This window comes from Phyllobates terribilis, unplaced genomic scaffold (genome assembly GCF_046119375.1).
Source record: "Phyllobates terribilis strain yellow unplaced genomic scaffold, ASM4611937v1 Scaffold_4__5_contigs__length_816908805, whole genome shotgun sequence".
NCBI classification, from domain to species: domain Eukaryota; kingdom Metazoa; phylum Chordata; class Amphibia; order Anura; family Dendrobatidae; genus Phyllobates; species Phyllobates terribilis.
Window position 1 is genome coordinate 676,234,642 of NW_027362764.1, and position 24,158 is coordinate 676,258,799.

The 24,158-nt window shown below is 51.9% G+C and overlaps 1 non-coding gene and 5 pseudogenes across 1 annotated transcript; 1 reads left to right on the forward strand and 5 right to left on the reverse strand.

Moving 5' to 3' along the window:
- Positions 1-1,009: 1,009 nt before the first annotated feature.
- On the forward strand, positions 1,010-1,128 carry LOC141267286 (5S ribosomal RNA; annotated as a pseudogene).
- A 3,381-nt stretch (positions 1,129-4,509) lies between these two features.
- LOC141268922 (5S ribosomal RNA) lies at positions 4,510-4,628 on the reverse strand (annotated as a pseudogene).
- A 943-nt stretch (positions 4,629-5,571) lies between these two features.
- On the reverse strand, positions 5,572-5,691 carry LOC141269531 (5S ribosomal RNA; annotated as a pseudogene).
- Positions 5,692-12,568: 6,877 nt separating this feature from the next.
- Positions 12,569-12,687, reverse strand: LOC141267127 (5S ribosomal RNA). Its single transcript, XR_012321141.1, has one exon. It is a non-coding gene; the product is annotated as a 5S ribosomal RNA (ribosomal RNA).
- A 934-nt stretch (positions 12,688-13,621) lies between these two features.
- On the reverse strand, positions 13,622-13,741 carry LOC141269948 (5S ribosomal RNA; annotated as a pseudogene).
- A 621-nt stretch (positions 13,742-14,362) lies between these two features.
- Positions 14,363-14,481, reverse strand: LOC141267670 (5S ribosomal RNA; annotated as a pseudogene).
- Positions 14,482-24,158: the final 9,677 nt, after the last annotated feature.

Consider the following 24,158-nt stretch of genomic DNA (forward strand, 5'->3'; position numbering starts at 1 on the left):
GGAGCAAGTTCAGAGAAGAGCGACCAGAATGGTGACTGGTCTGCAAACCATGTCCTATGAGGAACGGTTGCAGGATTTAGGAATGTTTAGCTTGCAAAAAAGAAGACTGAGAGGAGACTTAATAGCTGTCTACAAATATGTCAAGGACTGTCACATTGTAGAAGGATGATCTTTATTCTCATTTGCACAAGGAAAGACTAGAAGCAATGGGATGAAACTAAATGGGAGGAGACACAGATTAGATATTAGAAAAAACTTTTTGACAGTTAGGGTGATTAATGAGTGGAACAGGCTGCCACGAGAGGTGGTGAGTTCCCCTTCAATGGACGTCTTCAAACAGAGGCTGGACAGACATCTGTCTGAGATGATCTAGTGAATCCTGCTTTGAGCAGGGGGTTGGACCAGATGACCCAGGAGGTCCCTTCCAACTCTACCATTCTATGATTCAATGATTCTATGATTCTATGAAGGCAAGGAAGGAATTGGGGAGGGGGGGGTGATTCCTGCTAGGGCCCTGAAATCATAAAACAGGCAGGAGAGTCTGACGCATGGTGACGGAGAGGTTGTAGGGGTAGATAGGGGGTGTTGTCACGTGCGAGCACGTGTGCATGCTGGCTTGTGTGTGAGAGTGCGCTTCCTAGGTGTGGCGCGCTGCAGACAGTCAAAGGGATTGTTCCCTTTCATTAAAAGTTAATCCCCAGCTGCAGCCTATTAGAAATCAACTAACCGCGCTCTACTCACCCTACCCGGGTCTACCGGTGAGTCTCGCCTCTGCTCCCGGCCTGTGGCATTGGCCGTGAAGCTGACGTTCCGTCGACAGCGCTGCAGCCGATCAGTGAGCTCAGCGGCTCTGAGTGGGGCGTTGTGTCTACAAGACCTTTTATGGAAGCCAGCAAGAAAATTGAAGAGAAGGGAAAGCACAAAATGACCTGGTCTTGCTGAGCACTGGAAAGGGCAGCCGGCAGCCAGACGTCAAAGTAGAAAAGCAGCAAGTGAGAGACTAGTCTCTGCCTACGGCCACACCACCCTGAACACGCCCAATCTCGTCTGATCTCAAAAGTTAAGCAGGGTTGGGCTTGGTTAGTACTTGGATGGGAGACCACCTGGGAATACCAGATGCTGTAGGCTTTTGCTTTTTCCTTCCTTCCACCAGCAGGGGGCACTCTCTTCTATGCCTTTTTTCCATTCCCTTTCACAAGTGCACACATTCATTCTCTTTTATTTTTTTCATTTGCTTTCTCTCTTGCGCTATTTCATCTCTGCAAAATACCAGCATCCTTCTGATCACCGTGGGCCTCCAGCATTGTTGCTTCTTTACTTTTAATACTAGGCTCCTTTTCACCAGTTCCAGCGTCTCCCGCGTGGCTGGAGGCAACCACCGGTAACCCCAAGCAGAAGACCTTTGCAGGCAACACGACCCTCTCCCCTGAAGAGCAGCTCAAAGTCACTGACAACCATCTCACCCTCTTCCTTCATTCACCCCTGGACGTCTCGCTCCGCCCCCAAGTTACGGGTCCAGCTTGCTCTTTCTGTCACATTACCGCGATGAAGGGTTTAGCCTGCAGGAGACCCTGCGCCGAGCCATTTTTGAAGGCACCTGATGCGGCGGGTGAATCACTGGTAAACAAACCACACCTGTAGGGACGGCACAGCCTTTGCATGGACCCTTCGGAGCCCACCCCGTCACGGCCAGATAGCTCGCCACCAAGCGATCCTGAGAAAGGCTGGCCGGGCGATGGATCCAGCAGCTTCTACTGGCCATACCACCTTGGATATGCCCGATCTCATCTGATAATATCACAGCGTACCATAGCAATCAGTAATATCCATCTAATTATTATCAAAATATTAAAATAAATTATGTTTGGAATAATAAACAATAATAGATAATAATTCATTATCAATCAAGTTCTCCATATGATAGAACATTTTTATGTCATAGGTGTAATTACCTTTTCCAACCCATAGGTGTCAGTGTATTTTGAAAAAACAAGTTTTTATATCTTTATTAAACCAATAATATCAAAGAATGTATACTCCTGAACCAAAATGAATAAATATATGAATGTATGCATGAATGAATGAATGAATGAATGAATAAATGAATGAATGAATTGTTGTGTTTACTCAGAAAATGTAAACATTTTTTTCCTTAGCAATATATATTTAATGAAGCAATACTCTTGTATTAGACATTGCTTTATTAAATATTAATGTGTTTTCTCAATTGAGATATTGAACTCAAATAAAATCAAATGAGAATTAAAAAATGAAAAAATAGAAAAATAAGAAGTATAAAGTAAGAATAAAATTTTAAAAATGAAAAATAAAATTTAGAGTAAAAATAAGAATAAAAATAAAAATAAGGCCTTTAAATTTTAATGACAAATGCAGAGTAATTATATTCTCCATAAAAAATACCCTTATATCTCCATTATCTGGATGATTTCATATTTGTCATAACCTTGTACCACCAAAAAATATTAAATTATGCAACTTTGCATGTAATACCCTTCTTAATTATACCATAGTACCTTATTATTATTTCTTCTTTATTAAAATGTGTGGAAAATAAGTATTGATCAAAAGTGATTATGTAATCAGGATCAAAAACACATTTTCCCCCTTAATACCAAAAATATTATTTTATAAAATTTATGTATATATCAGAACCAAATTAAAAATAATTATTCTTCTAGAAATATTGTGCATAAATTTCATATCGATGAGTAGCATAGATTTGACTAAAGAGAGGTGTGTACCTATTTAGGTAACCATTAAAAATAATATTATAGTTATTCAAGAATATTATCATGTGGAAAATTATTCCAAATATAAATTTGCTTTGTAAACCATTTTGATGTGTGGTTGCCCTTATCCACTATTAGTTAAATCAAGAAATAATAATTATTAAAGAAATATAGAAATATATATATGTATATATTTCTAGAAGAATAATTATTTTTAATTTGGTTCTGATATATACATAAATTTTATAAAATAATATTTTTGGTATTAAGGGGGAAAATGTGTTTTTGATCCTGATTACATAATCACTTTTGATCAATACTTATTTTCCACACATTTTAATAAAGAAGAAATAATAATAAGGTACTATGGTATAATTAAGAAGGGTATTACATGCAAAGTTGCATAATTTAATATTTTTTGGTGGTACAAGGTTATGACAAATATGAAATCATCCAGATAATGGAGATATAAGGGTATTTTTTATGGAGAATATAATTACTCTGCATTTGTCATTAAAATTTAAAGGCCTTATTTTTATTTTTATTCTTATTTTTACTCTTAATTTTATTTTTCATTTTTAAAATTTTATTCTTACTTTATACTTCTTATTTTTCTATTTTTTCATTTTTTAATTCTCATTTGATTTTATTTGAGTTCAATATCTCAATTGAGAAAACACATTAATATTTAATAAAGTAATGTCTAATACAAGAGTATTGCTTCATTAAATATATATTGCTAAGGAAAAAAATGTTTACATTTTTTGAGTAAACACAACAATTCATTCATTCATTTATTCATTCATTCATTCATTCATACATTCATATATTTATTCATTTTGGTTCAGGAGTATACATTCTTTGATATTATTGGTTTAATAAAGATATAAAAACTTGTTTTTTCAAAATACACTGACACCTATGGGTTGGAAAAGGTAATTACACCTATGACATAAAAATGTTCTATCATATGGAGAACTTGATTGATAATGAATTATTATCTATTATTGTTTATTATTCCAAACATAATTTATTTTAATATTTTGATAATAATTAGATGGATATTACTGATTTCTATGGTACGCTGTGATATTATCAGATGAGATCGGGCGTATCCAAGGTGGTATGGCCAGTAGACGCTGCTCCATCCATCGCCTGGCATGCCTTTCTCAGGATCGCTTGATGGCGAGCAATCTGGCCGTGACGGGGCGGGCTCCGAAGGGTCCATGCAAAGGCTGTGCCGTCCCTACAGGTGTGGTTTGTTTAGCAGTGATTCACCCGCCGCATCAGGTGTCTTCAAAAATGTCTCGGCGCAGGGTCTCCTGCAGGCTAAACCCTTCATCGCGGTAATGTGACAGAAAGAGCAAGCTGGACCCGTAACTTAGGGGCGGAGCGAGACGTCCAGGGGTGAATGAAGGAAGAGGGTGAGATGGTTGCCAGTGACTTTGAGCTGCTCTTCAGGGGGGAGGGTCGTGTTGCCTGCAAAGGTCTTCTGCTTGGGGTTACCGGTGGTTGCCTCCAGCCACGCGGGAGACGCTGGTCCTGGTGAAAAGGAGCCTAGTATTAAAAGTAAAGAAGCAACAATGCTGGAGGCCCACGGTGATCAGAAGGATGCTGGTATTTTGCAGAGATGAAATAGCGCAAGAGAGAAAGCAAATGAAAAAAAGAAAAGAGAATGAATGTGTGCACTTGTGAAAGGGAATGGAAAAAAGGCATAGAAGAGAGTGCCCCCTGCTGGTGGAAGGAAGGAAAAAGCAAAAGCCTACAGCACCTGGTATTCCCAGGCCATCTCCCATCCAAATACTAACCAGGCCCAACCCTACTTAGCTTCTGAGATCAGACAAGATCAGGCATGTTCGGGGTGGTGAGGCCGTAGGCAGAGACAGGTTTCTCACTTGCTGCTTTTCTACTTTGACGTCTGGCTGCCGGCTGCCCTTTCCAGTGCTCAGCAAGACCAGGTCCTTTTGTGCTTTCCCTTCTCTTCAATTTTTTTGCTGGCTTCCTTAAAAGGTCTTGTAGACACAACGCCCCACTCAGAGCCGCTGAGCTCACTGATCGGCTGCAGCGCTGTCGACGGAACGTCAGCTTCACGGCCAATGCCACAGGCCTGGAGCAGAGGCGAGACTCACCGGTAGACCCGGGTAGGGTGAGTAGAGTGCTGTTAGTTGCTTTCTAATAGCCTGCAGCCGGGGATTAACTTTTAATGAAAGGGAACAATCCCTTTGACTGTCTGCAGCGCGCCACACCTAGGAAGCGCACTCTCACACACAAGCCAGCATACACACGTGCTCGCACGTGACAACACCCCCTATCTGCCCCTACAACCTCTCCGTCACCATGCGTCAGACTTTTCTGCCTGTTTTATGATTTCAGGGCCCTAGCAGGAATCACCCCCCCCCTTCCCCAATTCCTTCCGCACCTTCCTTGACTTCCTTGCATTGAGGTTAGCTCTTTGTCAGCCGTTTGGCTTGGTTACACAAGCTTCTTTGCAGAGAAACTTGTTACTTCTGCTGGCCCTCGCTAGACGGCCGGCATCCAAAACCTTCCATGGGCACCTGCTGAAAGCCTGGCCCCTTCACGGCCCCGGGTGCTTTTAACGCCATCATTTCCACACGGCGAGCTGCGGAGTCAATAAGCACTCCTAGCCGTGGCAAGGAGCTCGGTGTCAGGCGTGCGTGAAGGCAGCGGTGTAGCGTACTTAGCTGCCAACTGGCTCAGAGGCCTTGGGGCATCCATCATCTAAGTTACTTAAGGTCGGTGTCCGGCAAGGCGCCGTTCCATGCTAGCCGAGCTGGGCAGTAGGGCAAAACGTCACAAAAATAGTCTACAGCACCTGGTGTTCCCAGAAGGTCTCCCATCCAAGTACTGTCTGAGCCCAGCCCTGCTTTGCTTCCGAGATCAGACGAGAATGGGCGTATCCAAGGTGGTATTGCCAGTAGACGCTGCTTAATCCATCGCCTGGCCAGCCTTTCTCAGGATCGCTTGGTGGCGAGTGTAACATACCTGGCGGCGTCCTTGCATAGTGGTCCATCTCCCACTGTGCAAGAGCGCGCACTTGATCTCCTGTCCAGAATGTCTCTCTGGCTTCCCTCCATGCTGTCTGTTTGTGTCTGTTTCTGCTGCTTAAGGGCGGCGCCCGATCACTTCCTGCTTTTTGTACCTGCTGTGGGTCACACCCCTTGTGCGTCCTCAGCCTATTGCTGTCTGTCACCTGGTATATAGCTCAGCTGCTCCCATCTATCCCTGCCTGAGCATAGTGTTTCATTCAGTGTGTGGTTGCACTCTGAAGGTGCCAGGTCCCGTTCTTTGTCTCCTGCCTTGCGGTATCAGTTCCCGTGTCTGAACTGAGTCCTGTTTATGTCTCCTGCCTTGCGGTATCAGTTCCCGTGTCTGAACTGAGTCCTGTCTTTGTCTCCTGCCTTGCGGTATCAATTCCCGTGTCTGAACTGAGTCCTGTCTATGTCTCCTGCCTTGCGGTATCAGTTCCCGTGTCTGAACTGAGTCCTGTCTGTGTACTCTTGCCTGCTGCCTCTCCTGGAGGCTGTATTTCCAGTCCTGTCTGAACACGCTCCTAGCCTGTTCCTCCCGCCTTCTAGGGGCCGATTACCTAGACCCGCTCCTGTATCTTGTCTGTCCTGTCTGAACACGCTCCTTGCCTGTTCGTCCCGCCTCTCTGGGGGCCATATTCCCAGACCCGCTCCTGTATCCCGCTGCAGTGTCGGTCTCCTCCGTACACTCAGTTCCAGTCTGAACTCTCTCCTATCCTTTACCTGTTTTGCCTCTATGTCCGTTCCCTTCCTTTTTCTGCAGAGTCTGAACTCGTACCTAACTCCTGCTTGTTGTCTCTGTACTCACGTTTGTGAGTTTGTGGTCCACTCGCTACTTCACTGCAAGTACCCTGTGGGTATCTGGCTCTGCCTTTCTCTTCCTGTCTGTTCCGTGTGAACAGAGCCCTGTCCCCCCTGCTCTGCTTTGTTTTCCGCTCTGCGGTTTCTGCTCTGCTCCTGCCTTGTTTACCGCTCTGCGGTTTCCGCTCTGCTCCTTCCTTGTTTACCGCTCTGCGGTTTCCGCTCTGCTCCTGCCTTGTTTACCGCTCTGCGGTTTCTGCTCTGCTCCTGCTTAGCTTGCCGCTCTTGCGGTTTCTGCCCTGCTCTTTCCTTGCTTGCCGCTCCTGCGGTTTCTGCTCTGCTCCTGCCTTGTTTGCCGCTCTGCGGTTTCCGCTCTGCTCCTGCCTACTTAGCCGCTCTGCGGTTTCCGCTCTGCTCCTGCCTACTTAGCCGCTCTGCGGTTTCCGCTCTGCTCCTGCCTTCTTTACCGCTCTGCGGTTTCCGCTCTGCTCCTGCCTTGTTTGCCGCTCTGCGGTTTCCGCTCTGCTCCTGCCTACTTAGCCGCTCTGCGGTTTCCGCTCTGCTCCTGCCTTGTTTACCGCTCTGCAGTTTCCGCTCTGCTCCTGCCTTGTTTACCGCTCTGCGGTTTCCGCTCTGCTCCTGCCTTGTTTACCGCTCTGCGGTTTCCGCTCTGCTCCTGCTTAGCTTGCCGCTCTTGCGGTTTCCACTCTGCTCTTGCCTTGCTTGCCGCTCCTCCGGTTTCTGCTCTGCATCTGCTCGCTGCTCCGGCAGTCCTGTCCTGCTATGCTTCTGTTCGCTCCTCCGGCAGTCCCGTCCTGCTCTGCATCTGCTCGCTGCTCCGGCAGTCCTGTCCTGCTCTGCTTGTGCTCACTGCTCCGGCAGTCCCGTCCTGCTCTTCTCTTGCCCACCGCTTCGGGCATTCCCTCTCTGCTGTGTTTGGCTACCGCATCTGCGGTTCTGTTTCTGTGACCCAGTCTGTACTGGGTCTTGTCCTCTCTGTGCTCCAGCCCGTCCTTTCGGCCAGTACCTCCCCGCCTGCATACTCGCCTGTATCCACCCGTCTGCATACCTGCCGTGTTCGCTTATATCCACCAGTCTGTGCCAGCCTAACCTGCCTGTTCCAGTAATCCCTGTGTGGGTCAACCCCCGTGTCCGGAGTTTGACCTGGAGTAGCACCTGGTCCCTCTGCCCGGTTTCTCCTTGGTGCACTGGCGTCGTATGCCGTCGTGCCACCTTGGTCGGATCGGCCAGATACTTAGTCACGCCCCTCCAGGCACTCTCCGGTTCATGGTCCAGTGGAACAACTACTCCCGCACACGCCAGTCAGTCCGGGCGTGTGCATAACAGCATGCTCAGGCCATGGTTCCCGTTGAGCCCCACGGCCTTCGCTCTCTGAGACGTTTTCTAGTGAATACATGCATTAAAAATAAATAGATACATTTTTTTTTCCCTTAGCTGAGTTCCAGGCGAATTACGCACCGTCCAGATGGATCTATCAGATCTCGTTCCTGCGGATCCGCCACGTTACTATGGGGATCCAAGACAGTGTCGTGCATTTGTGGAGCAATGCATGCTACACTTTAAGGCCTACCCTCTCTATTTTCCTTCCGATTGGGCTAAAGTGGCCTTTATGATTGACTACCTAGCGGGTGATGCCTTGAAATGGGTCACCCCCCTTATGGGAAGCATGGGATCCTGTCGTCCTTGACCTGCAGGCCTTCCTGGTGGCCTTTCGTGTGGTCTTCGAGGACCCTAACCCTGAAGCCCCTGCTGAAGCTTCACTTCCCAATATCCCGGAGCAGCCCCGACGGGTAATGTGTGTCGGTAGCGCAATAGTCCTCCAGTCCAATGAGACTACTGCCCACCCAGTATCCTCACAGGGTGACTACGCTTTCCGGAATACTTCTCCCAACCTCAAGAGGCAGTCCAGACGTGCTAGACGTAGAGGCAAGCCGTCACGCCAGGGTCTGTCCTCCCTGAGACCTCCTGACCCCAACCTTGAAGTCCCTACTGAAGCTTCATCTCCCTGTATCCCGGAGAAGCCCCAACGGGTAATGTGCGTGGGTAGTGCACCAGTTCTCCTGCCCGAAGAGACTTCTGCCCATCCAGACTCCACACAGGAGAACTTCCTGCACCCGGCATCAGATGCTTCACCCACTTTAACCGGTGTGCATGTCCAAGGATGCTCCAAAGCTGTGGTTACCTCAGAGTCTGTGCACCTCTACTACCTGGTGGAGGACCACCTGTTGCCTCCTGAATCCTCCGGGATACCACTCGATGACAAATGGAGAGAGACTTCTCTACACCCGGTACTCGATACTTTGTCCGCTTCATCCTGTGAGCCTGACAATGGGTACCCCAAAGTGGTAGTTACCCCCGAGTCTCTACACCCCTCCGACCAGGCGGAGGACCTCCAGTTGTCTCCTGAACCCTTCGGGGTGCTACCTGGTAGCGAAAGGACAGAGACTCTCCTATACTCTGTACCTGATACCTCGCTCGCTTCGTCCAGTGAGTCCAACCTAGTGTACTCCGAAGCAGAGGTTAACCATGAGTCTCTACACCCCTCTGACCAGGCGGAGGACCTCCAGTTGTCTCCAGAACCATTCGGGGTGCCACCTGGTGGTGAATGGACAGAGACTTTCCTATATCCTTGATCTGATACCTCGCTTGCTTCGTCCAGTGAGTCCGACCTAGTGTACTCTGAAGCAGAGGTTACCCGTGAGTCTCTACACCCCTCTGACCAGGCGGAGGACCGCCAGTTGTCTCCAGAACCCTTCGGGGTGCCACCTGGTGGTGAATGGACAGAGACTTTCCTATACTCGGTACCCGATACCTCGCCTGCTTCGTCCAGTGAGTTCGACCTTGTGTACTCTGAAGCAGATGTTTTCTCTGAGCCTCTGCACTCTTCTGACCCGGCGGAGGACCTCCAGTTGTTTCCTGAATCCTCCGGGGTAAAACCAGATAACAAAGAGGCAGTGACTTTTCCTCATCCTGTACCTGATAACCCGTCTATTTCTTCCTGTGAGCTTGACAAGATGTACCTCGAAGCAGAGATTACCCCCAAGTCTCTGTCCCCCTCCAACCCAGTGGAGGACTTCCAGTTGTCTCCTGTACCCTCTGGGATGCCATCTGAAAGTATGTGGAGTGAGACTTACTTGTGTGCTGTTCCTGGTACCTCACCCATTTCGTCTGTTGCTAAGGGTGGCTGGATGGGAGGTAGCATCCTAGCTACCCAGAGGAGACCAGTTTTTCCGGTGGACAGTGGAAGTGATCTCTTCGAAGGGAAGAATTGGCCCTCAAATTCCCTGCAGGAGATTCTGGCAGGCCTGAAGAAGAGGGGGCGTAAGGGGGGGGTACTGTAACATACCTGGCGGAGTCCTTGCATAGTGGTCCATCTCCCACTGTGCAAGAGCGCGCACTTGATCTCCTGTCCAGAATGTCTCTCTGGCTTCCCTCCATGCTGTCTGTTTGTGTCTGTTTCTGCTGCTTAAGGGCGGCGCTCGATCACTTCCTGCTTTTTGTACCTGCTGTGGGTCACACCCCTTGTGCATCCTCAGCCTATTGCTGTCTGTCACCTGGTATATAGCTCAGCTGCTCCCATCTATCCCTGCCTGAGCATAGTGTTTCATTCAGTGTCTGCTTGCACTCTGAAGGTGCCAGGTCCCGTTCTTTGTCTCCTGCCTTGCGGTATCAGTTCCCGTGTCTGAACTGAGTCCTGTCTATGTCTCCTGCCTTGCGGTATCAGTTCCCGTGTCTGAACTGAGTCCTGTCTATGTCTCCTGCCTTGCGGTATCAGTTCCCGTGTCTGAACTGAGTCCTGTCTGTGTACTCTTGCCTGCTGCCTCTCCTGGAGGCTGTATTTCCAGTCCTGTCTGAACACGCTCGTAGCCTGTTCCTCCCGCCTTCTAGGGGCCGATTACCTAGACCCGCTCCTGTATCTTGTCTGTCCTGTCTGAACACGCTCCTTGCCTGTTCGTCCCGCCTCTCTGGGGGCCGTATTCCCAGACCCGCTCCTGTATCCCGCTGCAGTGTCGGTCTCCTCCGTACACTCAGTTCCAGTCTGAACTCTCTCCTATCCTTTACCTGTTTTGCCTCTATGTCCGTTCCCTTCCTTTTTCTGCAGAGTCTGAACTCGTACCTAACTCCTGCTTGTTGTCTCTGTACTCACGTTTGTGAGTTTGTGGTCCACTCGCTACTTCACTGCAAGTACCCTGTGGGTATCTGGCTCTGCCTTTCTCTTCCTGTCTGTTCCGTGTGAACAGAGCCCTGTCCCCCCTGCTCTGCTTTGTTTTCCGCTCTGCGGTTTCCGCTCTGCTCCTGCCTTGTTTACTGCTCTGTGGTTTCCGCTCTGCTCCTGCCTTGTTTACCGCTCTGCGGTTTCCGCTCTGCTCCTGCCTTGTTTACCGCTCTGCGGTTTCCGCTCTGCTCCTGCCTTGTTTACCGCTCTGCGGTTTCCGCTCTGCTCCTGCTTAGCTTGCCTCTCTTGCGGTTTCTGCCCTGCTCTTGCCTTGCTTGCCGCTCCTGCGGTTTCTGCTCTGCTCCTGCCTTGTTTGCCGCTCTGCGGTTTCTGCTCTGCTCCTGCCTTGTTTGCCGCTCTGCGGTTTCCGCTCTGCTCCTGCCTACTTAGCCGTTCTGCGGTTTCCGCTCTGCTCCTGCCTTGTTTACCGCTCTGCGGTTTCCGCTCTGCTCCTGCCTTGTTTACCGCTCTGCGGTTTCCGCTCTGCTCCTGCTTAGCTTGCCGCTCTTGCGGTTTCCACTCTGCTCTTACCTTGCTTGCCGCTTCTGCGGTTTCAGCTCTGCATCTGCTCGCTGCTCCGGCAGTCCTGTCCTGCTCTGCTTCTGCTCGCTGCTCCGGCAGTCCCGTCCTGCTCTGCATCTGCTCGCTGCTCCGGCAGTCCTGTCCTGCTCTGCTTGCGCTCGCTGCTCCGCCAGTCCCGTCCTGCTCTGCTCTTGCCCACCGCTTCGGGTTTTCCCTCTCTGCTGTGTTTGGCTACCGCATCTGCGGTTCTGTATCTGTGACCCAGTCTGTACTGGGTCTTGTCCTCTCTGTGCTCCAGCCCGTCCTTTCAGCCAGTACCTCCCCGCCTGCATACTTGCCTGTATCCACCCGTCTGCATACCTGCCGTGTTCGCTTATATCCACCAGTCTGTGCCAACCTAACCTGCCTGTTCCAGTAATCCCTTTGTGGGTCAACCTCCGTGTCCGGAGTTTGACCTGGAGTAGCACCTGGTCCCTCTGCCCGGTTTCTCCTTGGTGCCCTGGCGTCGTATGCCATCGTGCCACCTTGGTCGGATCGGCCAGATACTTAGTCACGCCCCTCCAGGCACTCTCCGGTTCATGGTCCAGTGGAACCACTACTCCCGCACACGCCAGTCAGTCCGGGCGTGTGCATAAAAGCCAGCAATCTGGCTATGACGGGGCGGGCTCCGAAGGGTCCATGCAAAGTCTGTGCCGTCCCTACAGGTGTGGTTTGTTTAGCAGTGATTCACCCGCCACATCAGGTGTCTTCAAAAATGTCTCGGCGCAGGGTCTCCTGCAGGCTAAACCCTTCATCGCGGTAATGTGACAGAAAGAGCAAGCTGGACCCGTAACTTGGGGGCGGAGCGAGACGTCCAGTGGTGAATGAAGGAAGAGGGTGAGATGGTTGCCAGTGACTTTGAGCTGCTCTTCAGGGGGGAGGGTCGTGTTGCCTGCAAAGGTCTTCTGCTTGGGGTTACCGGTGGTTGCATCCAGCCACGCGGGAGACGCTGGTCCTGCTGAAAAGGAGCCTAGTATTAAAAGTAAAGAAGCAACAATGCTGGAGGCCCACGGTGATCAGAAGGATGATGGTATTTTGCAGAGATGAAATAGTGCAAGAGAGAAAGCAAATGAAAAAAAGAAAAGAGAATGAATGTGTGCACTTGTGAAAGGGAATGGAAAAAAGGCATAGAAGAGAGTGCCCCCTGCTGGTGGAAGGAAGGAAAAAGCAAAAGCCTACAGCACCTGGTATTCCCAAGTGGTCTCCCATCCACGTACTAACCAGGCCCAACCCTGCTTAGCTTCCGAAATCAGATGAGAGCAAGCGTGTTCAGGGTGGTGTGGCCGTAGGCAGAGACAAGCCTCTCACTTGCTGCTTTTCTACTTTGACGTCTGGCTGCCGGCTGCCCTTTCCAGTGCTCAGCAAGACCAGGTCCTTTTGTGCTTTCCCTTCTCTTCAATTTTTTTGCTGGCTTCCTTAAAAGGTCTTGTAGACACAACGCCCCACTCAGAGCCGCTGAGCTCACTGATCGGCTGCAGCGCTGTCGACGGAGCGTCAGCTTCACGGCCAATGCCACAGGCAGGGAGCAGAGGCGAGACTCACCGGTAGACCCGGGTAGGGTGAGTACAGCGCGGTTAGTTGCTTTCTAATAGCCTGCAGCCGGGGATTAACTTTTAATGAAAGGGAACAATCCCTTTGACTGTCTGCAGCGCGCCACACCTAGGAAGCGCACTCTCACACACAAGCCAGCATGCACACGTGCTCGCACGTGACAACACCCCCTATCTGCCCCTACAACCTCTCCGTCACCATGCATCAGACTCTCCTGCCTGTTTTATGATTTCAGGGCCCTAGCAGGAATCACCCCCCCCCTCCCCAATTCCTTCAACACCTTCCTTGCCCTGAGGTTAGCTCTTTGTCAGCCGTCTGGCTTGGTTACACAAGCTTCTTTGCAGAGATACATGTTACTTCTGCTGGCCCTCGCTAGGCGGCCGGCATCCAAAACCTTCCCTGGGCACCTTCTGAAAGCTTGGCCCCTTCACGGCCCCGGGTGCTTTTAACGCCATCATTTCAACACGGCGAGCTGCGGAGTCAATAAGAACTCCTAGCTGTGCAAAGGAGCTCGGTGTCAGGTCTGCGTGAATGGCGGCGGGGTAGCGTACTTAGCTGCCAACTGGCTCAGAGGCCTTGGGGCCTCCATCATCTAAGTTACTTAAGGTCGGTGTCCGGCAAGGCACCGTTCCGTGCTAGCCGAGTTGGCCAGTAGGGCAAAACGTCATCAAAATGGTCTACAGCACCCGGTGTTCCCAGGAGGTCTCCCATCCAAGTACTGTCTGAGCCCAGCACTGCTTTGCTTCCGAAATCAGAAGAGATCGGTAGTATCCAAGGTGGCATGGCCAGTAGACGTTGCTCCATCCATCGCCCGGCCAGCTTTTCTCAGGATCGCTTGATGGCGAGCAATCTGGCCGTGACGGGGCGGGCTCCGAATGGTCCATGCTAAGGCTGTGCCGTCCCTACAGGTGTGGTTTGTTTAGCAGTGATTCACCCGCCGCATCAGGTGTCTTCAAAAATGTCTCGTCGCAGGGTCTCCTGCAGGCTAAACCCTTCATCGCGGTAATGTGACAGAAAGAGCAAGCTTGACCCGTAACTTGGGGGCGGAGCGAGACGTCCAGGGGTGAATGAAGGAAGAGGGTGAGATGGTTGCCAGTGACTTTGAGCTGCTCTTCAGGGGGCAGGGTCGTGTTGCCTGCAAAGGTCTTCTGCTTGGGGTTACCGGTTGTTGCCTCCAGCCACCCGGGAGACGCTGGTCCTGGTGAAAAGGAGCCTAGTATTAAAAGTAAAGAAGCAACAATGCTGGAGGCCCACGGTGATCAGAAGGATGCTGGTATTTTGCAGAGATGAAATAGCGCAAGAGAGAAAGCAAATGAAAAAAAGAAAAGAGAATGAATGTGTGCACTTGTGAAAGGGAATGGAAAAAAGGCATAGAGGAGAGTGCCCCCTGCTGGTGGAAGGAAGGAAAAAGCAAAAGCCTACAGCACCTGGTATTCCCAGGCAGTCTCCCATCCAAGTACTAACCAGGCCCAACCCTGCTTATCTTCCAAGATCAGATGAGATCAAGCGTGTTCAGTGTTGTGTGGCCGTAGGCAGAGACAAACCTCTCACTTGCTGCTTTCCTACCTTGAAGTCTGGCTGCCGGATGCCCTTTCCACTGTTCAGCAAGACCAGGTCCTTTTGTGCTTTCCCTTCTCTTCAATTTTTTTGCTGGCTTCCTTAAAAGGTCTTGTAGACACAACTAGTGTTGAGCCACCCCCGTAGTGTTCGAGTTCAGTTCGGTTCGTCGAACACCCGTGTGTTCGCCGAACTGTTCGTCGAACACCTTCGAACACCGTTAAAACCAATGGCAAGCAAACAAAAACACATAGAAACACATAGAAAACACCTTCAAAGGTGTCCAAAAGCTGACAAACTGCTCAGAAGACATAACTAACACATGGAAAAGTGACAAGTACATATAGTCATGCGAAAATAAAAGAGGTGGAGGAGTAAAAGGAGGGGGAGACACAGATATAGGCATGTCATGCCCTTCTAAAATCCAAAAAGTGAGAAGCCGTCATGGCCAGTCCGCTCCTGCCCGTGCCACCTCCGTGTCGCCGGGTTTGTGCCAGAGCCGCGGTGGACCCTGACGGCCAGCCCCCCTCTCCTAATACTGGTGCCTGTCCGCTGGTGGGTGGAGCCCCCCGCGGTGGGGGGGGAGTAACATCTGCAGAAGAAAGACCATCTTCCAGCCAAACTAACATGTCGACTTCTTTTCGTGGACAATGTGATGCGATCCCTTTGTTACGGACACGCCCATCGCTACAAATTCCAGATGAGGCACAAAAACAGCAGGTGCTTCAGCGGATATCAAGTGCTCCTTCAAGTGGGCTCTCCTCCACCTCAACTTCAACATCACAAATACTCCAGTCCTCAGAGGTGTCACCCCAATCGCACTTGCTTCCTCACAGCTCCCAAGTCTCCAGCTGCCCGTCTGAGTATGGGGTAACACAGATGGTTGAGTCTGCACAGCTGTTTACTCATACTATAGCCTGGGAAACGGAGGTCTGCTCCAGAGCTTCTGTTAATCCAGACGAGGAAATGATCTGCACTGATGCCCAGAATCTTTATAAGTCGGATCCAGGACCAGATGAAGAAGGTTCTGAGCATAATGTAGACCCTCGTTCCCAAACTGTAACTCCTGTTGGTGGAGACAATGATGAAGATGATGATGAGACTCAAATACCTGATTGGAGCGACAACTTGACTTTTCGGTCAGGGCAGGAAGAGGTTGGCTTTGAGGACGACGGGTGTGATAACACACAGGGTGATGATGACAAGGTTGGAGATCCCACTTACTGTCAACCCACAGTCAGCCAGTCGATGAGGTCACCCGGGCCTTTGCCTGGCCTTTGGGATGTCGCGGTGGTCGGCTCCCTGGCCCGTACCCTGGGGTCACTCTTTAAAAGGGTGGATAATTGTTAATTTTATAAGAGTTTGTGACACCACCTGTGGTATCTGGTGATAAGCACCAGCGCTGCAGCAGTCCACTGAGGCCCGTGATAAGGCAGCTCGATGGTATAGCTCCCCACAGGTGGAGCTAGGTCTCAGGGCAGCGTATGAAGGGGGAATGCAGGACAGGCGAGACCCAGCTGGGTCAGAGCAAGAACGGAAACGGACACGGTAGTCACTTCAGTACCTTTTACTGGAGGAAATTCAGGCACATCCTGGAGCACTGTAGGGTGAAGGGTGCATATCAGGATCATCCCCAATGAGCGGGTGTAGGGCCTCCTGTTTCTTGCCTTTGCGCAGTAAGTTTCTGACCTGCCTGGAGCTAGGCCTAACTTTGTCTCTGTCCTGCGCTGGCTGACCTTGTGGTAGGGCCTTCTCTTGAAGTTCACGCTCCCAGTATGCGGGGCCTAAGCGTCTCCTGGCTCTGTTACGTATCAGCACCTTAGCAATCCTGGGACTTGTAGTTCTCCAGGGATTCCGGTTATGCCTTACTGGGTCATAGAGATCCCGGTAAGCTCGGATCCGGTGTCCGGTAAATGCTTCGGGGTGAGCTGGTTAAGCTCCTCTGCCCCTTATGTACTAACTCGCCACTCGCCTTCGGCCTACTCGGGCCCTCAATAGGCTATACACACTAACGGCAGCTTGCCGCGCTTCACCGATCTTATGACGCCGGCACACCTTAAGCTCTATCTGGGCTCCCTGAATCTAGCTAGCAGGAGCCTCGTGCTCCACTGCTGAACTATTAACTGAGTTCTCTAGACTAGACTGAGCTCCACTGCAGACTGACCTCTCTTAGGCTTCTCTACTGCAGGAACTCTTCAGAGGAACTGAACTGCCTAGCTCCACCTTCCCTATTTATATCCCTAACGGGCTCCCTCTGCTGGTCTGAGGTGGAAGGTGGAGATGTGTGAATGTTTATGGGGGCCTCTTGTGGAGGATTCCATCAATACACTCTTCTAGGATCTGTGATACCAAGCGCAGCGGGGCGTCAGAGATGCTATTGACGACGAGGTTAGGTTGCGCCTTCCTGGACAGAGACGGAGTACTGGAAGCACGTCAACAACTGCATCCTCAACCACTACTCCGCCTCTGACCACAAGTCGTAGTGGCTCTTCAGGTCGCATGGGCTCCAAGCCTTGCATAGCCTGGGCATTTATTCAGATCGATAAGGATGACCCAACTCGTGTTATCTGTAATATTTGTCACCAAAAGCTAAGTAGAGGCCAAAAAATCCATAGTTTGAGTACTTCATGCATGTACCGTCACATGGATATGAAGCATAAGTTGCAGTGGGAAGCTCACTGTGCTACAATGCGGCCTAGCAGGCTGGGCCAACCACCGTCTGCCCCATCTTTTGCATTCACGGCCTCTTCATCCTCTGTGACTGGGGGGACAGCAGTCACACATGTTTTTGGACGCAGACCTGCCACCTCTTTACCTGCAACAGCCAGTGTGATTGGCAGGTCGTCAGTTCATTGGGAAGTGGAAACACCTGCTGGTGTTGAGAGCTCTCTGACATCGAGAGCACCACCTTTGGATCAAGGCAACCTAACATGTCCGCCTGCATCTTCCTCACAGACCGGCAGTTTGCCAGGGACACCCTACTCAACCCCGTCAAAGCACAACAGCCAGCTCTCGGTCCCTCAGATGTGGACAAGTAAAAGACGATTTCCTCCTAGCCATGAGAAAGCTAAGAGGTTGAATTTCACCATCTGCAAGCTGTTGGCTACAGAAATGCTGCCTTTCCGCCTGGAGGACACAGTGGATTTTTGAGACCTTATGTCCGTCGCAGTGCCCCAGTGTAGCATCGGCGTCTCTGCCCCGTTCTAGGCAGAGACGCCGTCCCTCTCACCTCCCCGCTCCTGGCGCGGCGTCCTCCAGCGCTGCTCTCCCCGCTGCTTCCGGCACGCGCTCCTTCCCCGGCAGTGTGCTTAGGGCGCGCGCGCGCGCTCCCCCTCTCTTAAAGGGACCACGCGCGCCGTCCTAAGGGGTCCCCGGCCAATTGCCGGAGGACCTCCCATATAAAAGGCACCTCCTCCAAAATGGAGGTGCCCGAGCAATGTTGTAGCACTGTTCACTACTCTGCTTCAGCCCTCAGGTCCCGTTGCCAGTTACCTGCCAGATACCTGCCAGATTCCTGCCAGTCTGCTGTCTAATTCCTGCCTGATATCCTGCTACATGCCTGCTAGCCTGAGGTCCGACGGTCTGCCTTACTACTCCTGTCAGTCTGTCTAAGGACCAGCTTGCCCGCTCACCTGGGAGCGCACATCAACTACCTGCCTGCTTGCCTGAGGTCCGACGGTCTGCCTTCCAACTCTTGTCAGTCTGTCTATGGACCAGCTTGCCCGCTCACCTGGGAGCGCACATCTGCTACCTGTCTGCTAGCCTACCTGGAGACTGTCCGGTCACCTGCTGTGACTGCCTGCCTGGTCGCCACCCGCTCCCTTACAAGGACCGCCCCCTTGTATAGTAGCCCAGAGGTTCCGCCTCCCAGACCCGTTACAGTTTGCTCGGGCCATGGAACCCGGTGGCCCCCAAGATCCCTCGCTCTCGGACCTGTGTCATGAACTGTCCCGTCAGAGGTCCCAACAGGAGTCCATCCTGGGTCACCTGCGGAATGTCAATTCTCGCCTGGACACTCTGACTGCTCTGCCTGCAACCACCGCCAGTGCCATGACTCGCAATCCGGCAGCTCCACTGCCCACTAATAACATGGTATCCTACCCCGGACCCCGGCTTTCTGCACCTCCTCGTTTCGGAGGCGACTCCGCCCAGGCTCGGGGCTTCATAAATCAGTGCACCCTGCACTTTGAACTCCTGTCTCACCAGTTTAACTCCGACAGGGCCAAAATTGCCTTCATCTTGACCCATCTCACCGGAGAGGCCCTGGCCTGGCTAAATCCTCTATGGGAGAGAGGAGACCCCCTGGTGTCCGACTTGCCTGCCTTTCTCACGGCTTTCCGGAAAGTCTTCGACGAACCCGGACAGAAGACCTCATCCGCATGATCTCTGCTACGCCTCCGTCAGGGAAGTCTCACCGTGGGCCAATATGCCATACGGTTCCGTACCCTTGCCTCGGAGCTGGCCTGGGATAATGACGCTCTTTTTTCCGTCTTCTGGGAGGGTCTGTCCGGCCATATAAAAGATGAACTTGCCGGTCGGGATATTCCTACCACTCTCGATGACCTAATAACTCTTGCCACCCGGATTGACCTGCGGTTCCAGGAGCGTGCCAAAGAGGTCACCCGTGAGAGGAGGTTTCCACGTCTAGCTCCTACTTTTCAGAAACCCGTCACTCCCTCCATCTCTCCTCAGCTACACTCTCCTGAGCCTATGCAGGTCGACCAGACCAAGATGGTCGGTTCTCTCCAAGAATCTCGCCGAGCCGAGGGAAGCTGTTTCTATTGTGGCAGTATGAAGCACTTCATCCGTTCCTGCCCGGAAAAGCCGGGAAACGCCAGTGTCTAGGACCACTCAGAGAGGTCGTCCTAGACAAAAGTAAGCCCTCTCCGTCTCTGACCTTACCGGTCTCTATTGCTTGGGGAGAAAACCGTCTCTTTGAACTCGCCCATCTGGATTCTGGAGCTGCTGGAAACCTCATCTCCCAGTCTCTGGTAGAGAGATACCATATTCCCACCAAGTCCCTGGCTGAACCATTGTCAGCCGCCTCCGTGGATGGAAGACTTCTCTCGGAGACCATCCTGCTCGTCACCGAACCCATAACCCTGCAGGTGGGAATGCTGCACTCTGAGGAGATCTCATTCCATGTGCTGTCCGGACTTTCTCACTCCCTGTTGCTAGGTCTACCTTGGCTCCAGACACATGAACCCGTATTGAACTGGCGGTCCGGTGAAGTACTCCGATGGGGTCCTGATTGCCATAGGACCTGCCTGGTCCCGGTCCGTCCACTTCGCCCTCAGCCTACTCCAGCTAACTTACCTGGTCTCCCGGCTCCCTACTGGCCCTATGCGGACGTCTTCGGTAAGAAGGAAGCTGAGACGTTGCCACCCCATAGGCCATACGATTGCCCGATCGACCTGGTACCTGGCACCACTCCTCCCCGTGGGCGTATCTACCCGTTGTCTGCAGCCGAGACCCGAGCCATGTCTGAGTACATTGAAGAGAATCTGGCTAGGGGATTTATCCGAAAATCTACCTCCCCGGCAGGAGTCGGATTCTTCTTTGTCAAAAAGAAAGACGGCTCGCTACGTCCCTGTATTGACTACAGAGGACTCAATCTCATCACGGTAAAAAACAAATATCCCCTGCCACTCATCTCCGAATTGTTTGACCGTCTCAAGGGCGCCAGGATCTTCTCCAAGCTGGATCTACGAGGAGCGTATAATCTGGTCCGTATCCATCAAGGAGACGAGTGGAAGACGGCATTCAATACCCGGGACGGTCACTACGAGTACCTTGTGATGCCCTTCGGTCTCTGTAATGCTCCCGCGGTCTTTCAGGAACTAGTCAACGACATCTTCCGTGACCTCCTGTACTCCTGCGTAGTGGTATACCTGGACGATATCTTAGTCTTCTCTCCGGATCTCCCCACACACCGGAGGGATGTTCGTCAGGTCCTGCTTAGGCTTCGGCAGAACCACCTTTACGCCAAATACGAGAAGTGCCTCTTCGATCAGACCTCCCTTCCGTTCTTGGGCTATGTCATCTCCCAAACAGGTCTGCAAATGGATCCCGAGAAGCTCTCTTCCGTTCTAAAATGGCCTCGTCCTGAAGGTTTGAAGGCGATACAGCGATTCCTGGGCTTCGCTAATTATTATCGTCTTTTCATCCCACACTTCTCGTCTCGGACTGCTCCCATGTCTGCACTTACCCGTAAGGGGGCTAACCCCAGAACATGGTCGCCTGAAGCCGAGGAGGCCTTCCTTTCCCTAAAGAAAGCCTTCGCCTCTGCTCCCATCCTGCACCGTCCGGACTGTAATAAACAATTCTACCTGGAGGTTGATGCCTCCTCTTCCAGAGCCGGAGCGGTGCTCACCCAGAAGTCTTCTACTGGGAGAATGGTAACGTGCGGCTTCTTCTCCAAAATCTTCTCCTCGTCGGAGCGCAACTACTCCATTGGAGACTGGGAATTGCTAGCCATCAAATTGGCACTGGGAGAGTGGCGCTATCTGCTTGAAGGGGCTCTCTACCCGGTAATTATCTACACGGATCACAAAAACCTGGCATATCTCCAAAATGCCCAGAGACTCAATCCTCGCCAGGCCCGGTGGTCGTTGTTTTTTGCCCGCTTCGACTTCATTCTTCATTTCCGTCCGGCGGACAAGAACGTCAAAGCTGATGCCTTGTCCCGGTCCTTCCTGTCCTCCGATCAAGAGGAGGAACCTACGCACATCATCGACTCCTCCAAGGTGATGAATGTGGCCCCCGTGGATCTGACTCGTCTTCCACCCGGTAAGACGTTCGTAGCTGTGCCAGATCGGGAGAGGGTTCTTCGCTGGGGACATTCTTCTAAACTAGCTGGCCATGCTGGCCAAAAGAAGACCTTCCAACTTATTACCCGGCATTACTGGTGGCCTACCCTGCGTAAGGACGTGGTTGACTTCGTCGCGGCCTGTTCATCCTGTGCCCGTAACAAAGTTCCCCGACATCTACCTGCCGGCCATCTCCTGCCCCTTCCCGTACCTGCTGCTCCTTGGCAACACATCGCTATGGACTTTATCACCGACCTTCCAGTTTCTGCCGGTTGTACTGTCATTTGGGTTGTCGCTGACCGTTTTTCTAAGATGGCCCACTTCATTCCCCTGCCTGGTCTTCCGTCTGCACCAGAGCTGGCTAAAGACTTTATCCGCCACATCTTCCGTCTCCATGGTCTGCCCCTCCACATCGTGTCGGATCGTGGGGTTCAGTTCACCTCTCGCTTCTGGAGAGCCACATGTAAGCTGCTGGACATTACCCTGGATTTCTCCTCCGCTTACCACCCTCAGTCCAATGGTCAAGTGGAGCGGATCAATCAGATCTAGTCCAGCTACCTCCGGCACTTCGTTGATGCTCACCACTCGGACTGGGTGGATCTCCTACCATGGGCCGAGTTCTCTTATAACAACCATGAGAGCGAGTCCTCTTCCAAATCCCTGTTCTTTATAGTCGGTGGCCAACATCCCCGGATTCCACTTCCTGTCTCCGTTTCTGTGGACAACCCTGCTGCGGAGTCTCTTGTCAGCGAATTTTCTACTATTTGGGAGAGCACCAGGTCCGCTCTTCTTCTCTCCTCTGAGCGGATGAAGAGATATGCTGATAAGAGACGTCTGGATCTGCCCCAATTCCGTCCGGGAGACAAGGTTTGGCTCTCATCCAAACATGTGCGGCTCAAAGTACCCTCCTACAAGTTGGGTCCTCGATTCATCGGCCCCTTCGAAGTCCTCAGGCAAATTAACCCTGTGGCCTACAAATTAAAACTCCCGGCCACCCTACGGATCCCCAACTCCTTCCACGTATCTCTCCTCAAACCCGTTGTCTTTAACTTTTTTTCCAAAAATCCAGGTGCCCCTCCTGCTCCGGTTTCCGCTGATGACATCTTTGAGGTAGAGAGTATTCTGGCCTCCAAGAGGGTAAGAGGAAAAAACTTTTTTCTGGTAGATTGGAAGGGGTTTGGTCCAGAGGAGAGAACTTGGGAACCCAGGGAGAACATCAACGCCCCGCTTCTCCTTGAGAAATTTCTTTCTGGCCAAAAAAAGAAGGGGCCTAAAGGGGGGGGGTACTGTAGCATCGGCATCTCTGCCCCGTTCTAGGCAGAGACGCCGTCCCTCTCACCTCCCCGCTCCTGGCGCGGTGTCCTCCAGCGCTGCTCTCCCCGCTGCTTCCGGCACGCGCTCCTTCCCCGGCAGTGTGCTTAGGGCGCACGCGCTCCCCCTCTCTTAAAGGGACCACGCGCGCCATCCTAAGGAGTCCCCGGCCAATTGCCGGAGGACCTCCCATATAAAAGGCACCTCCTCCAAAATGGAGGTGCCCGAGCAATGTTGTAGCACTGTTCAGTACTCTGCTTCAGCCCTCAGGTCCCGTTGCCAGTTACCTGCCAGATTCCTGCCAGATTCCTGCCAGTCTGCTGTCTAATTCCTGCCTGATATCCTGCTACCTGCCTGCTAGCCTGAGGTCCGACGGTCTGCCTTACTACTCCTGTCAGTCTGTCTAAGGACCAGCTTGCCCGCTCACCTGGGAGCGCACATCAACTATCTGCCTGCTTGCCTGAGGTCCGACGGTCTGCCTTCCAACTCTTGTCAGTCTGTCTATGGACCAGCTTGCCCGCTCACCTGGGAGCGCACATCTGCTACCTGTCTGCTAGCCTACCTGGAGGCTCTGCCGTCACGTGCTGTGACCACCTGCCTGTCCAGTGACTCCTGCCCGCTCACCTGGGAGCGCTCTTCTGCCGCCTGTCTGTTGGTCTTCCTGGAGGCTCCGCCGTCACATGCTGTGACCACCCGTTTATCCAGAGACTCTCGCCTGCTCACCTGGGAGCTCACGTCTACCATCAGCCGCCACAGGTCGTACCAACCCTTTACCCAGAGACTGCCCCGGTCACTTGCCGTGACCATCTGCCCGTTCACCCAGAGACTGCCCCGGTCACTTGCCGTGACCATCTGCCCGTTCACCCAGAGACTGCCCCGGTCACTTGCCGTGACCATCTGCCCGTTCATCCAGAGGCTGCCCCGGTCACTTGCCGTGACCTCCTGCCCGTTCTTCTAGAGACTGTCCCGGTCACCTGCTGTGACTGCCTGCCTGGTCGCCACCCGCTCCCTTACAAGGACCGCCCCCTTGTATAGTAGCCCAGAGGTTCCACCTCCCAGACCCGTTACACCCAGTACCAGATGCCCAGTCGGCACTACTTCTCAAAGAAAGATGTGCCTGCGCTCCACCAGCATGTCGCACACAACATCACCGCTTCTTTGAGAAACTCTGTGTGTGACAGGGTGCATTTCACCACAGACACTTGGACGAGTAGGCATGGACAGGGGCGTTACATGTCGCTGACAGGGCACTGGGTAACTATGGTGACAGCAGGACAAGGGGCTGCTGTCCAAGTCTTGCCGTCCCCGCGAGTTGTACGTCAATCCTCTTTATCTAGAAGTTCCTCCACTGCTTCTGCCTCCTCAACCTCCTCTCGGTCCTCCACCTGCACCCAAAGCCTGTCTGGTAATGCCACCTGCTTTCTAACTGCGCACCTCCTTACTATGCTGGCAGCAGGGCTCAACGGCATCAGTGTTTACTTTGAAATGTCTGGGAAATGTGAGTCACACAGCTGAGGACTTGTGGTCAGCTCTG